The sequence below is a fragment of the Octopus sinensis genome, unplaced genomic scaffold (assembly GCF_006345805.1).
Source record: "Octopus sinensis unplaced genomic scaffold, ASM634580v1 Contig08757, whole genome shotgun sequence".
Lineage (NCBI taxonomy): Eukaryota > Metazoa > Mollusca > Cephalopoda > Octopoda > Octopodidae > Octopus > Octopus sinensis.
In genome coordinates, this window is record NW_021831287.1 from 194,261 (window position 1) to 206,993 (window position 12,733).

Genomic DNA, 12,733 nt, shown 5'->3' on the forward strand with positions numbered 1-12,733 from the left:
TTTCCGTAGTTTTATGATTTACCCTCCTAATTTAGCACGGAGTATTAAACTATGGAAAAGTATATTTAACTACCTAAAAGTACATAAATTCCACAATTAAAGTAGTACTGTCAATAAATCTCGAGTCGAGAGGTTCCATATGGCTAATGTTACATATATATGAGTGATTGATATACTACTACGACAAATGTTGTATATCTTTGCAGTAATGAGTGCTGTAATGCCTAAAAGTTGTATATTTAAACATATTTAATAAAGAGTGCTTTAATGGAAAGTGTTACACTTATTTCAACAAATTATTGAACTATCATAAAGCAGATGCTGATTGCAAAAAACGTGGTGGCGTATTGGCCGTGGTTGATTCGAAAATTACTTACAAATATATATATGGTAGACACTTCACTGTGATGCCAAGACAATTTTGTTAAAAAGGAAAAAGGACCTTTTTACATTGGACTTAATGACATCAAAAAAGAAGGGAACTATCGAGATTCCTACGGACGAAAACAGGTATTTCCACAACTTTGATCGAGTCATTGTTTTATTGGCTCAAAGGACAACCCAACAGTAAGCAAAATATTGAGGATTGTGTCGCGTGGATTTCATCATCATATTTTTGGAATGACATTGTGTGCCGTCGTCAACTCAAATATTTATGTGAAACAAAAAGTTTATTTATTTTTGTTATTTTCAAGTTCTTCCAACAATACCTCCCGTCTTTGGAAATATGACGAATGTGACAGCCAATGGGGAGAACAACAAAATGCAGTCAATGATTTATTTAGAAAATAGCATCGAATATAACTAATCCTGATTCTACTTCACTAACATCATTCGGTTATACTAATAAACTAATTTTGATTGTTTGAGTTAGGTTTATTGAATAAAGGAAGGAAAACTAGTTTATAGACAAATCGACAACAAGTCTGTCCATGTCTACAATTTCTGAGTACTGATTGAGTAGTGGGACACATCGAATTCCTAAAATTATAACATAAAATACCCTTTCGAATAGAACTAATTAAATATGTAGCTTGTCCCAACAGTTTTTTGGTGTTTGGTTGATGATGTAGTTCAAAGCGAAGAAATGACAGTTCGGGAAATTTAATTTCAAAACGGACAGGATTCCACATGACCACACTTATCAATTTTTCAGATACTTTTTGTGACAAAAAATGAAAACCCGGGAAGGGAATGACTACTTTTTTGCAATCACAGGGACATCCGATTGTCCGGATGACCAAATATATGACCTGACCTCCTCTGAGGAACGTCGGGAGTACTTTCATTGCAAACAGCACCTCAAAAATATCAAAAAATCATACCCTCACAAAAATAGTCATTTTTATATTCAAATTTTCAGTTTTTTGGTTGAGGGAAATTGGTTTGAGGAGATATCCACATCTGAAATAACCAGATACTCTACCTTCCGTTGTCTGAGAAGAGTGCCTGGTTGAGTTGCATGGGTAGGTCCCCGGTCTGGTAATTCAAAGCGACCATTTGGCATCCCAAAAGCCACGGACCGACCGGATCGTAGTTGGAAGAGTCGACTCTGATTCCGCCTGGGTAGACACGAATTAGAATTTTATTGGTCAGTCTACAAGTCAAGGAAAATATGGATTTTTGAAAAATATATTAAAAAAGGATATTCTTTTATTCTTTCTGGGAATTTGAATACTCGATTAGAGGTGAGGGAGTGCATTTCGTTATACTGGTGGTCCGCCTCTGCAGTTTATGACCAATTCACACTTTTTGGGTCGAAACGTTTGGATGAACAATAAATTATCAAATCAGAGAGTTCTTTTGCCAAATACTGAGTTCCTCTTTTTTCTTTTTCTTCAAAAATTTCATTTGAAGTAATTTTTTCCAACCAAAGTGAAGGACATGAATATAATTTTAATTTCAAATACTCTTTCTTCTCCGGTGGGCTGATATTAATAATACTCCCCTCCACTGCCTCATAAAACCCTTTATACTTTGCACATCAGATAGTCTTAAATCCTTCATATACAAATAACGAAATCCCTGCTCTTCGTGATAGAGAGCATCATGTGCTTCCGCTTTCGAATCGACGGGAACGGCATTTTGTCGAGGAAAGTACCCACAGTATTGGCCGAGAGTGTCCCCCAGTTGCCTATAATCTCCCACGTGATTTCTAACCAGCCCGGGAAGACTGTCGAATCCTGTACATTGAGAATATAGCTGTCCTTCCTTAAGTACAACTCCTTAGATTTGCCCCTTGGGTGGTCTTGATTACTTTAAATGCCCTTATCTGAGATTAACCATCTCAAATACTTTTTCGAGTTGATTTATGAATTTTGGGGTCAGGGGGTGGGTTAAACACGTGTTTAAATAAATCGGGGTTCGTTCGAACCTTTTGATGACCATCATCATATTTGGGTACGACCTGGTCCCCACTTTATACACGTGTTTATCCATGGTCACAGACACGTGTTTGAGTGCATTATTAGCCCTGGTCATATAAGTTTTGTAAAACTACCAAAAACTCAATATTAATTTTTTTGGTGTCTTTCCATTACGTAATAAATATGATCCTTCTTTTCGAGTATTTTCAAAAATGAGGACCATTTCGTCCTTGTCCATATAGGGGTAATACCATCTAGAATATAGCCCTGTCCTTACTTGTAGTCAATGTGGTTCTCCACTTGGGGTACTGGCTGAGTCAATTTTATTTGACTGCACTCAAAAGTGGAAATTTTTATTGCATTTTTGGTGTAATATTCGATTAGGAAATACAAATTTGAGAATATTTGGTCATGTTTTTCAAGTTTATATGTAATAGAATCTGTGTTGTGAAGTTGGCTAATTTTTATGTCCTCAACTCGATTGCTCATCCTACGAATGAAAAGAGACGTGGTACAGAACTGACAAATGGAGAGAGTCTTCAAATATGTAAATCAGAAATGCCCCCGTCCCCAAAAAAATATACGACAGCACAATTTCCATTGCAGTCGGGGGACTCAGGACTCCATGAAACCACATTTCCTGTTCGTAAAATTGATATAACTCATCTTCTTGTAGATTGTGAGGACCTTCTAGTTTGGAGTGGAGCCAAATGAGTTTTTGGCGGGAAAGAAAAAAACAGCAGTTCACCCAATCCTTAAATGTTACAAAATCCGAGACCTTGTGTCCTGGGTATCTGATCATGCCACGTGAATCGAGGAGGAGGTTGGACAACTCGTCATCGTCGAGTCCTTCTGAGTGCTGTGTGGTTTGAATTTTTTTATTTTTGATGATTATTTTGCGGTAGAGAGAGTTGGGGGATGGGAGAGTGGACTCCCCCATTTGAATAGGTTTTTTCAGTAGTTTATCTTTAAAAACATCTCTAAACTGTCGAGCCACTACTTTCTGCTGCTCCAAATTGAGATGACACTCAATTGACAAAATAAGCGGAAAATTTGAGTGAATAAATGCATGTTGATCGATTGCTTCAAGTACTTCCAAACACGTGCATTTGGAGGTCAGTGTATGTCCGTGGTATATCAAAGGAAGATTGTCGGGACCATTCCAGAGGTCGACTAACATAAAAAATATATTCAACGTTCAAGACATCGACAGCCCAGTTGAAGACAGCGGACATATGACTCGGCAGTAGATTCGGAGGTCAGTTGGTCCCCAGTTAAATATCTACATTTGCTTACTGAAGGGTCACGTGTTGTGAGATGAAGCAATCCAGTATTCGTTGAGAGGACGATTCATGTTGTGATGGAGAGTTTTTCTTTTGGGATCCATTAATCCATTTTTGTCAGAAAAAAGTGGAATAAGTCCCCCTCCTGAAGAATTCGAGGATTTTTGGACAAGTTTTGATATTTCTTCATTTTGTTCTGAACTGAGATTGCTCTAAAAAATAAGTTGATTTTTTACAAGCAAAGAAAATGACAGATTTTGAATCGAGGACAGGAATTGACTCATTTCGACCTGATTGGTCGGTAAATTTAAAAGAGTCATGAGATTACGTAATTGAAATGTTGCCTCAAACGTGGAACATCGAATACAGTCTCTACTATTAGACCTCATTTTTACATCGGGGATTGCTTAGTAGCTGAGACTATTTGATTGTACAACCACCTTCCGATCATTCTTTTTCCGCAAATATTAATTCGATGTGAGTGTTTTAGACTTGTAGATTTTGCTGTAAGTGTTTCTAGAGCACTCGTAAGTTGGTATAAGTCATATTTTTGACCAGTCAACCAAATATATTTTGTGAGGAAACAGTCCCCGAATATGATGGTCAGTCCATTCTCTTTGGGGACCCCCACCATCTCGTACTTCCGGCCACTAATCCCTCTACGTATTTCCTTGATTTTATTCAACTGAACTACACATAAAATAATCAAATAAACGACTTGTTTGATTTATTGCTAACGAAACATGATCTTTGAATACAACCAGTGCTCCTTTTGGGTCGAAAAACACGACCACATCGACACATGAGGGGACCATTCTAAGTGTAAATCCCTTTAATATAAAAGTAGATATTCTCTATTTTTTGATTTTCATAAAAATACAGTTTTTGTATCTATACAGCGATTTTTTGAAACAAACATTTCTCTATGCAATTAGATTGATTTTGGATAATTTAATTTTAGTAATTTTCATAGCAACATTATCATTACAGTTTTTATAAATTAATCCTGATTGTAAATCGAGCACATCGGAGTACATTAAGGTCGTATAGAAAATCCTAATTTTCTTTAAAAAAAGGAAATGACTCCTCTTTTGATATGTAGTAATCTATTTTATAAATATTATACTTAAAATAAAAATTTTGCGGGTTTTTACGCTGGAAAAGGAAAGGTATAAATACAGAACAATAAAAATGAAAAAATAAATACAAACTTCTATTGCTCGCCACTCCGTGAATTTCTCAAAGAATTTTACGATTTTTAACTTAATTTGATAAAAATATAATAAGCAAATAGAAAACTAGCAATAAAATAACTAATTATTTTTCTTAAATTGATTTTTGATGTTTGAAAATTACTGTTTTATAACCCTTTTTTTGGAGTGCCTTATTCAGGGGTCGGTATTAGAAATACACAGTAAAACTTCGATTGCTCGCTACATTTTAGTAAGTATCTATAAATGGAAATTATAACCTGAATTTACTATTAAACAGGGCAAGGAATGTAATTATACACAAATCTCATAACCCAAGGCCGTGAAATTAATTCTAAAAAATTATTCAGTTTTATAGGATCAAACATTTGGCAAAAGGATAAAAAAGACCACTAACTACCGTTCATAAAATCAGTCAGCTTACTACGTGATAGTCGTTATTAATGAGGAGAAATTGATATATATATATTGAGGAGAAATTGACCATAGAAAATAATAAAAAAGATATAATGGCGTGATTTCTTATCTGTTACTTATGTAGCGTTGTTTTGTAAGAGGAATGGAAAAGTATCGCTTGCTGGAAAAAGTTTTAAATGTACACAATATCGAAAATTACAATTCATAGATATCGGTCGATTAAAGGATCGATCAACATAACTTTCGAAAATGACACTGAGATAAAAAGTGACAATTCGGATGGTTAGTTAATATTCGCAATTGCTTTAATTTTCCGCTCACTGATGTGAAATCTTCATATTTCAAAAAATGAACAGGAAAATGTATTTTGATCAATCAAAACATTCATTTAAAATTGTATAACTGAAATCCTTTCGCATAGTATGGCCAAAGTTCAGATGGACGATAAAACCACGAAGAAGACACTTATAAAAAAAATTTTAAAAATCAAATAACATAAATTGTCTAGATTGTTTGTTAATAAAAAATACCTAATAAACAGAAAAGAATTTATAACTCAGCCATACTATAATTATTTGATGTTTAAAACAATAATGTTGCAGTGAACTTTAAATTTATTTCCAAAATGTACAGATAAACATTCAAGCTGACAGAATTTGCAAAAAATACATTTCTGCCTACAAATTCACGTAAATTTCTGCGTTTTAATGATTGGTGAAGTATTTTGAATTTTCGGTAACGGCCTAGTAACAATGAAACATATAGCCACTGCTTTTTTAATTTTAAGATAAAAAATTTCGTAAAAATCAATCAATAATGCCAGGCTTGAAATTTTATTATCAAAATGAAAATCTGATTAAATAAGATTAGCTAAAAAATAGATAATTAATGAACACAAAACCGACTAAAAAAACTTTAAAAAACACCAAAAAATCTAATATTAAGCATCAGTCACATTAAGAAAGCTACTAACACGGGAAATAATTCCCTTTCCCATCTTCCCCATGCCCCCAATCTTGTTCAACCCAACAGAAGTAAGCGTTAAATTTGCCATTCGATCACGGAATGCCGCCAATCCCCCTCCCAACACGGCGGTCGACTCAGAACTCCTCAATCCCCCCTTCACCACTCCTCTCCGCCTTACCATTGGCCTACAACTCAACGGAGCCTTCAAATCTCCAAAAAACTCATCATAAAATTTGGCAGGAAAATTATTTTCCAAAAAACTAAACTTTGGGTACCCCTCAAGTGCGCGGGGAATCCGAAAATAAATCTCATTTCGGAAATATACGAAGGAAAAGGGACTCCTTCTGACACGCTCTTCCTCCTCACTGAGGAACTGGGAAAAGGACTCGTCGGACATGATCACTTGGAGACACCGGGAGAGACATTTTTCGGTCAATAAAATAATTTTTATTTCCGAAGATGGGTTTATTAGACATTCTTTTATTTTTGAGGTCATTTGAGTGTCGAGGGGGATTGGAATTATTTCAATCTGAGTATGAGTGGTTTATGGTACTTTTATAGTGTTTTGAGTGTTAGAGAGAGTTGTTAGCTTAGTTTTGATTTGCTGGGCTAGGGTGGTGTCCCCTTGGAGGCACATTAGTGATATTATGTGCTGGATTGGCTTCATTTTTAAAGGTTCAAAGTTCTCGGTGGACGAATCCTGCATTCTTGAAGACCACTAGAACAGATTGTAATTAATTATTTAATAAAAAAATTTATTTATAAAACAAGTTATTAAAATATTTAATTCTATTAATAAACGAGAGATTCTCTATTTTAAGCACTAAATTTTTCATTGTATTCTATATTACAGTCCGTCCTATAAAGGAGGCACAGTATCACTCAATAGAAGCTCAGACTGAAGTTTTAGCTATGAATAATAAATCGGACAGTCCTGGGTTCGAATCCGGGGAGGCTAGTTTTTCAGCTGGAGTCAATTATATCGTTCCCCTGCCAGAGAGGCAAGTCCTTCTGGCACGACACAGTTGAAAATGAGGATCTCTTACCCTACGGTCTGTTGGAACTACTAATCGGATATGGAAATGCTCAGAAGTCACTTAATGCCTACCGAAAAAGGACTTCAAGAACTCTGATCGTCGTCCCAGACCGATCACTGTGGGCAGGATTAAACCTTTCAGAAGGATCTCCGTCGCTTGAGGAAGTGAATCGGGGATTATAATAGACTGATTTACTTTGGCCCTTTGGTCAATAAACGTCTAAATATCCTCGAATTGCGGCCAAAATTCGAGGTTTTCCTAAAAATTGAAACATCCGATTATTAATGGTTCTAATTTTTTAATGCTTTTTTGTGCTATATTTACTTATTTGTGAAATAAATGTGCCATTTTTGCATAGGGAAAAATAGAGAATATAACAAATATATGCTCCCTATTAATAATCTTTCCCGTGTGAGGGAGCTCCCGATTTGATCTCCGACTTAAATTGGGAATCACCAAAGAGGAGACGCCTCAAATCAGTCAAAAAACAAAAATCATTCAATCGAAGGAGACCCCCGACTATGTCGCCTTTTCTGATGAGTTTCACTTATTTGGTCAAATTCACATTAATAAAAGAAAATTTTAATGTTTTATTGGAAAGATTTTGCATAAAAATCAATTCATGTTTTCATACCCGGTGAGGACATGTAGTTCCAAGTTGTTCGACTTGTCCCGAGTTTTTATTACCATAAAACTAAAAGATGACAAAAAAACACAACCCCTTTGATCCTAACAACCTAAATTGCCTTGATGGGTCATAAATTCTTTGTATGACTTGATTTTTATAATTTTTTCCAATCACTCCGTGTCTATGCACTGCCAAAATTCCGTTCGAAATGAGCACTAAAATGGTCATTTTTTCAAACCATAGTCATCCACCTCCACTTCGAATGTTAAAATGGTCGAACTAACTCTTAATCCATTAAAGTCATACACAACCCCCCATTCTTGTGATAAAATAACCAAAAAACCTCTAAAACCAACAAAAATCGTGTTATTTGACAACTGCCCCACAAAAATTGCTTCCATTTTGTTATAAATTCCTATTTTTACCACAAAAACGTGACCTGTGACGTCACTTGTCTTATCATGGACGACTCCCCAGCCAGTATGGAGGTTCATGTCGACATAATCAAATTCAACACTCAACTTATCGTCCCTGCTTTGTTAAGAATGAGGCTACTTATTGGTGGGACTGACTCCAAAGCAGAAGAAGGGGTAGGTGGCAGTAGAGGACATCAGAGGTTCCCCAATACGGTTGAGGGACCGGGGGATGGAGGCACAAATGAGCTTGAAATAAGGCCAGGTCCCCACTTTTATGAGCATGTATTTTCGGTATGGAAGATACCACTGCATGAGGACGATTCTGTCGGGCATGGAACACATTAAATAGTCCTCGTTGTTGTTGGGACTTCGGAAGGCTCGGCATATCTCAACGTCCTTCGTTCCCTCTACTTTGGTGTAGACTCGGCTGTGTCTGGATTGATGAGGAGTAATGACCTGATTTTTGATAGGTTAAAAATGTCGCCGCGTTTTGAAGGTTTTGTACGTTCGCGGACTAGTCGAGCCAGGTCTGCCATGTCGATAGTATAAAGTTGGGATCCTGTGGCTAAAAGATTAGTGACATTTCATTATTAACTCGGCGACGTCATAACAAGAATGACATCATACATATTAATATGTAGCCATAGACATGGTTTGTTTAATATCTGGTTATAAGTGATAGTAATACTTTTCGTGGTGTGAATTCGCCCAATATGCTCAGACTGGCTAAATATAGCCCGTCTTGTGTGCCCATTAATAGATTTTGTTCTGTTTATAAAAAAGACACCAACCATGTGTTTCGCAAGTTACCCACAATTCTGTACATAAAATACACAACGAAAGATTCTCGCATATTTTGATGAGTCCAGCCCCCATTTCCACAGGAGGTGTCGTAGGGATCCCCACAGACTTGACCAGCTTGCCAATCATAATAAATATTACTTTAATCTGCTTTCTCCAGTCCCAAAAGTAACAAATCCCACTATCTTTAAGTGGTGGAGGATCCTCAGAGTTGTGCTATCTATTACTACCAATATTTACAATCTGGACAAAGTCAGTATTCCTGATAGTATCAAAAAACTCAGATCGATCCTGTAAATAAAAATACGTGACTTACTGAGATGTTAGGAGACTTGATTGTAGTCGGCTTTGGCATGTCCTTGACAAGTTCCTCTAAAGATAAGCTCATAATATTCTTACTGAGGGCGTCCTATAATCCAAAAGAGTTAGATTAGTAGGGAAAGGATACCTTCTTGAGGAGATCCACTAAAATTAGTCAATAAATGAGTACATAGTCCTTCCTCTTGTTCGCCCATTGTCTACAGGAATCACCACAAATATAAACGTGACGATTCCTTAATTGTCGAGAAAGTTGTGCTTTATAAAGTGCTGCCCCACATTGGATAGACAAGGCAGGGTTTTTTAGGAAGGGATACTTTGATTATATTACGTAATACTTACATTGAGACAGTCCGAGGCTGTTGGGCGGAAACGGACGCTTTTATTGAGTGCTTTTTTGATAAAGGAGTTCATTTCCTGAGACCTAAGAGATCTCTCAATCCTTCGACCATTTTGAAGGTTCGCGGACAGTAGGAGACCTGTAGGAATTCTTAGAGATGAGATGGAGAGCCGCGAAAGGGTGAAGGTCATAATTAGGGGGAACACGGTCTGCCAATTCGATAGTAGTGATCCCCACACTCCAAATATCACATGATTTGCCATATCCCCCCTGTCGGTCTGCCGCGATCACTTCAGGGGCCATCCTGTAGATTTACTCCAAGGACTCACCAATAAGGGGTACCGAGGACTGTCCTTCTCTTGGCTGCAATACTCGATATTCTGGCCGAGACCCCAAAGTCGGCTTTCTTTGATCTACGTAGGCAAACCTAATTTAATTTCCCCAGTACTCGTGAGGAGAATATTTGCTCCCTTGTGTAATAAAAATGACACAACCTTGATGTCCCGATGGATTTGATTGCAGGAGTGCATATATTCCAGTCCCCGAACAGCTTCTCGAATGACATAAGCAATCATCAATTCTGGGAGTGACCCGATGGCTGGAATAGTGAGGACATTCAACCGTAAATGACATCTTCCATGGACCCTCCTTCGCCCAATTCGAGACAAATCCACAGCACAGATCGACTGGAATTAAACAAGGATAATACCACAGAAATGCTTCATAAATACAAATTATGTTTTTATGCTTGCATTTGTCGAGAATATCAATTTCGTTTTTTACTATTTCAAAATCGTCTTCTTTTTCTATTTTTATTGACTTTAAGGCGTATGTTTTTCCTGTATAGTTGTGTCTCACCTACGAATTTGTCGATTTGAAAACTTTGAAGACTTCTCCGAATGTTCCACAGCCTATTTGGCAAATTATGTCGTATTTGGATGTCGGATTAAGATTCTTTATATCCATATTAAAGTGTAACACCAAATTAATAATTTATTTATTATTCGGTCTTCCGGGTTGGAATTTATAATTATTTACTGAAACTATAATTTTTAATTAATATATTATTTTTGTGCTACTTTCTAAGATTCATTGCCAAATATTGTATTAAAAATTAACATTAATTTATTAATATAAAAACTGCAAAATCTATTTTTTATGTTCGTTATCAAAATTTAGAGTTATTTGCTTCTTCAATGGATAACTTATTCATATGACTTTTAAGAAACTTTGAAACAACTCCATCTCATGTCAACACAATTAAAATAATCTTTACTTTTGCGGAATTTATAAAACAGAATTGTTTTATTTCTTTTTTAAACTATCTTGTGAATTTTAAATGATTTAAAATAACCGAAAAAGCATTGCATGCTAGCTATGCTGTAGACGAGACCGCTACCAAAAAGATGAAATAAAACACTCTCAAACTGTTATTTTGGCTCTACGCAAAGTAGTGAAGATAGTGTTTGAAATTGCTGCCGCTTAGTTCGATTGAATTTCTATTTCAAATACTTTTATGAGCAGACGGATCAAGGATTCCAGTTTGGTTCGGCGAATAAAAAACTCTGAATTTTTTGCACTTCAAATGCATGAAAGCTCATGGGAGAAACGCAGGTCTTTTACTATTTGTAGAATATGCGTTCTGTAAGCCAAATAAAATGTCGTTAGGGTGCCGCGCTCTCTAAAAAGTTGGGAACTACGGTTGTAAAGTAATTCCTACTCGGATTAAATTTATTTTTTAATCTTATCATACACAAAAATGTCAGGTTTATTGAATTGGACTTTTGTTTCATTCATGATTGACGTGTCGACTCCGATTTCGACATTTTGAGTCGACATTATTGACATATTCGAATGTCCTTTTAATTTCCTGCTTCGTTTAATTCCATAAATTAGACATAAGTCAAGATGGATACACTTAACCACTTAATTATGTCTTTGAAAATAATCACTTTTACCATCCTATCAAACCGCTAGATAGTCAACAGTCTGCTTGCTTTTTTAGCAATGGATGCAAAGTGATCCCGCGTATGCAAAAACAAATTCTTGCAAAAGACAGTACAATGCTTCGCTCCGTAGACCATTGTTCTTTTTCGATAGCCATTGCGAAGAAGTAGATAGGCCGATATTTGCTTCCTTCATATATTAAACTTCACCAAATGTAGTGATTTGCAGCTGATTCGGCAAAGCAAAAGTTTTCTTTGAGCGTCCTTAAGTGAATCAATGTTTTGATTTCCTCCGCCGACAGCTGTATATTTGGAGGCAAGAAATTCTGCGATTGTGGCTAAGTTCTATTTTTTTGTTTTAATTACTTGCAGAATACCCGACCTCCTCAGACAGATAGTCGACTGTTTTTCTAAACTTTTTAGAAACTTGAAGAGTATTAATTAGCTTTTGAACGAAATTGAGGCAAGTACTCTTCTCTCCTTATTTACAGGCTGGAGATGTAACTTGAAAGTCGTAAGTAATCGCCTTATCTGTTGATCAATTTCATTAAATTCGTGTGGTTCGAGATTATGTCTCGATCCGAGCGGTTACCGATCAATCAAAATCACTCAATGTCAAATTAACTTATTTTATTAATAAATCAAGAACAATTATTATTTCTAACTGTTATCTAACTTCTTGAGTCGTTTTCCATGTAGTTTCATTAGTGATCTATCACTATTTTCCACATTGACAAAATTGTTAAACAATTTTACAACATCGTAAAAAATCGTAAATACCCCTTACAGAATGAAAACGCCGTTATAAGGGGAACAGTTTGGCGATCCGCCAGGCTTTTTGCTAATATTCTATTTTGAAAATCAACATTCTTTTTGAATAAAACTCTTATCGCAAAGAAAAAGAACATGTTACCAAGGAACTAACTAATCTAAACGAAGTCATGTTTCTCTTTTTTTTTAAAGGCAGGTTTTATAATATAAGATAAATACTATGCCTCCAGTGT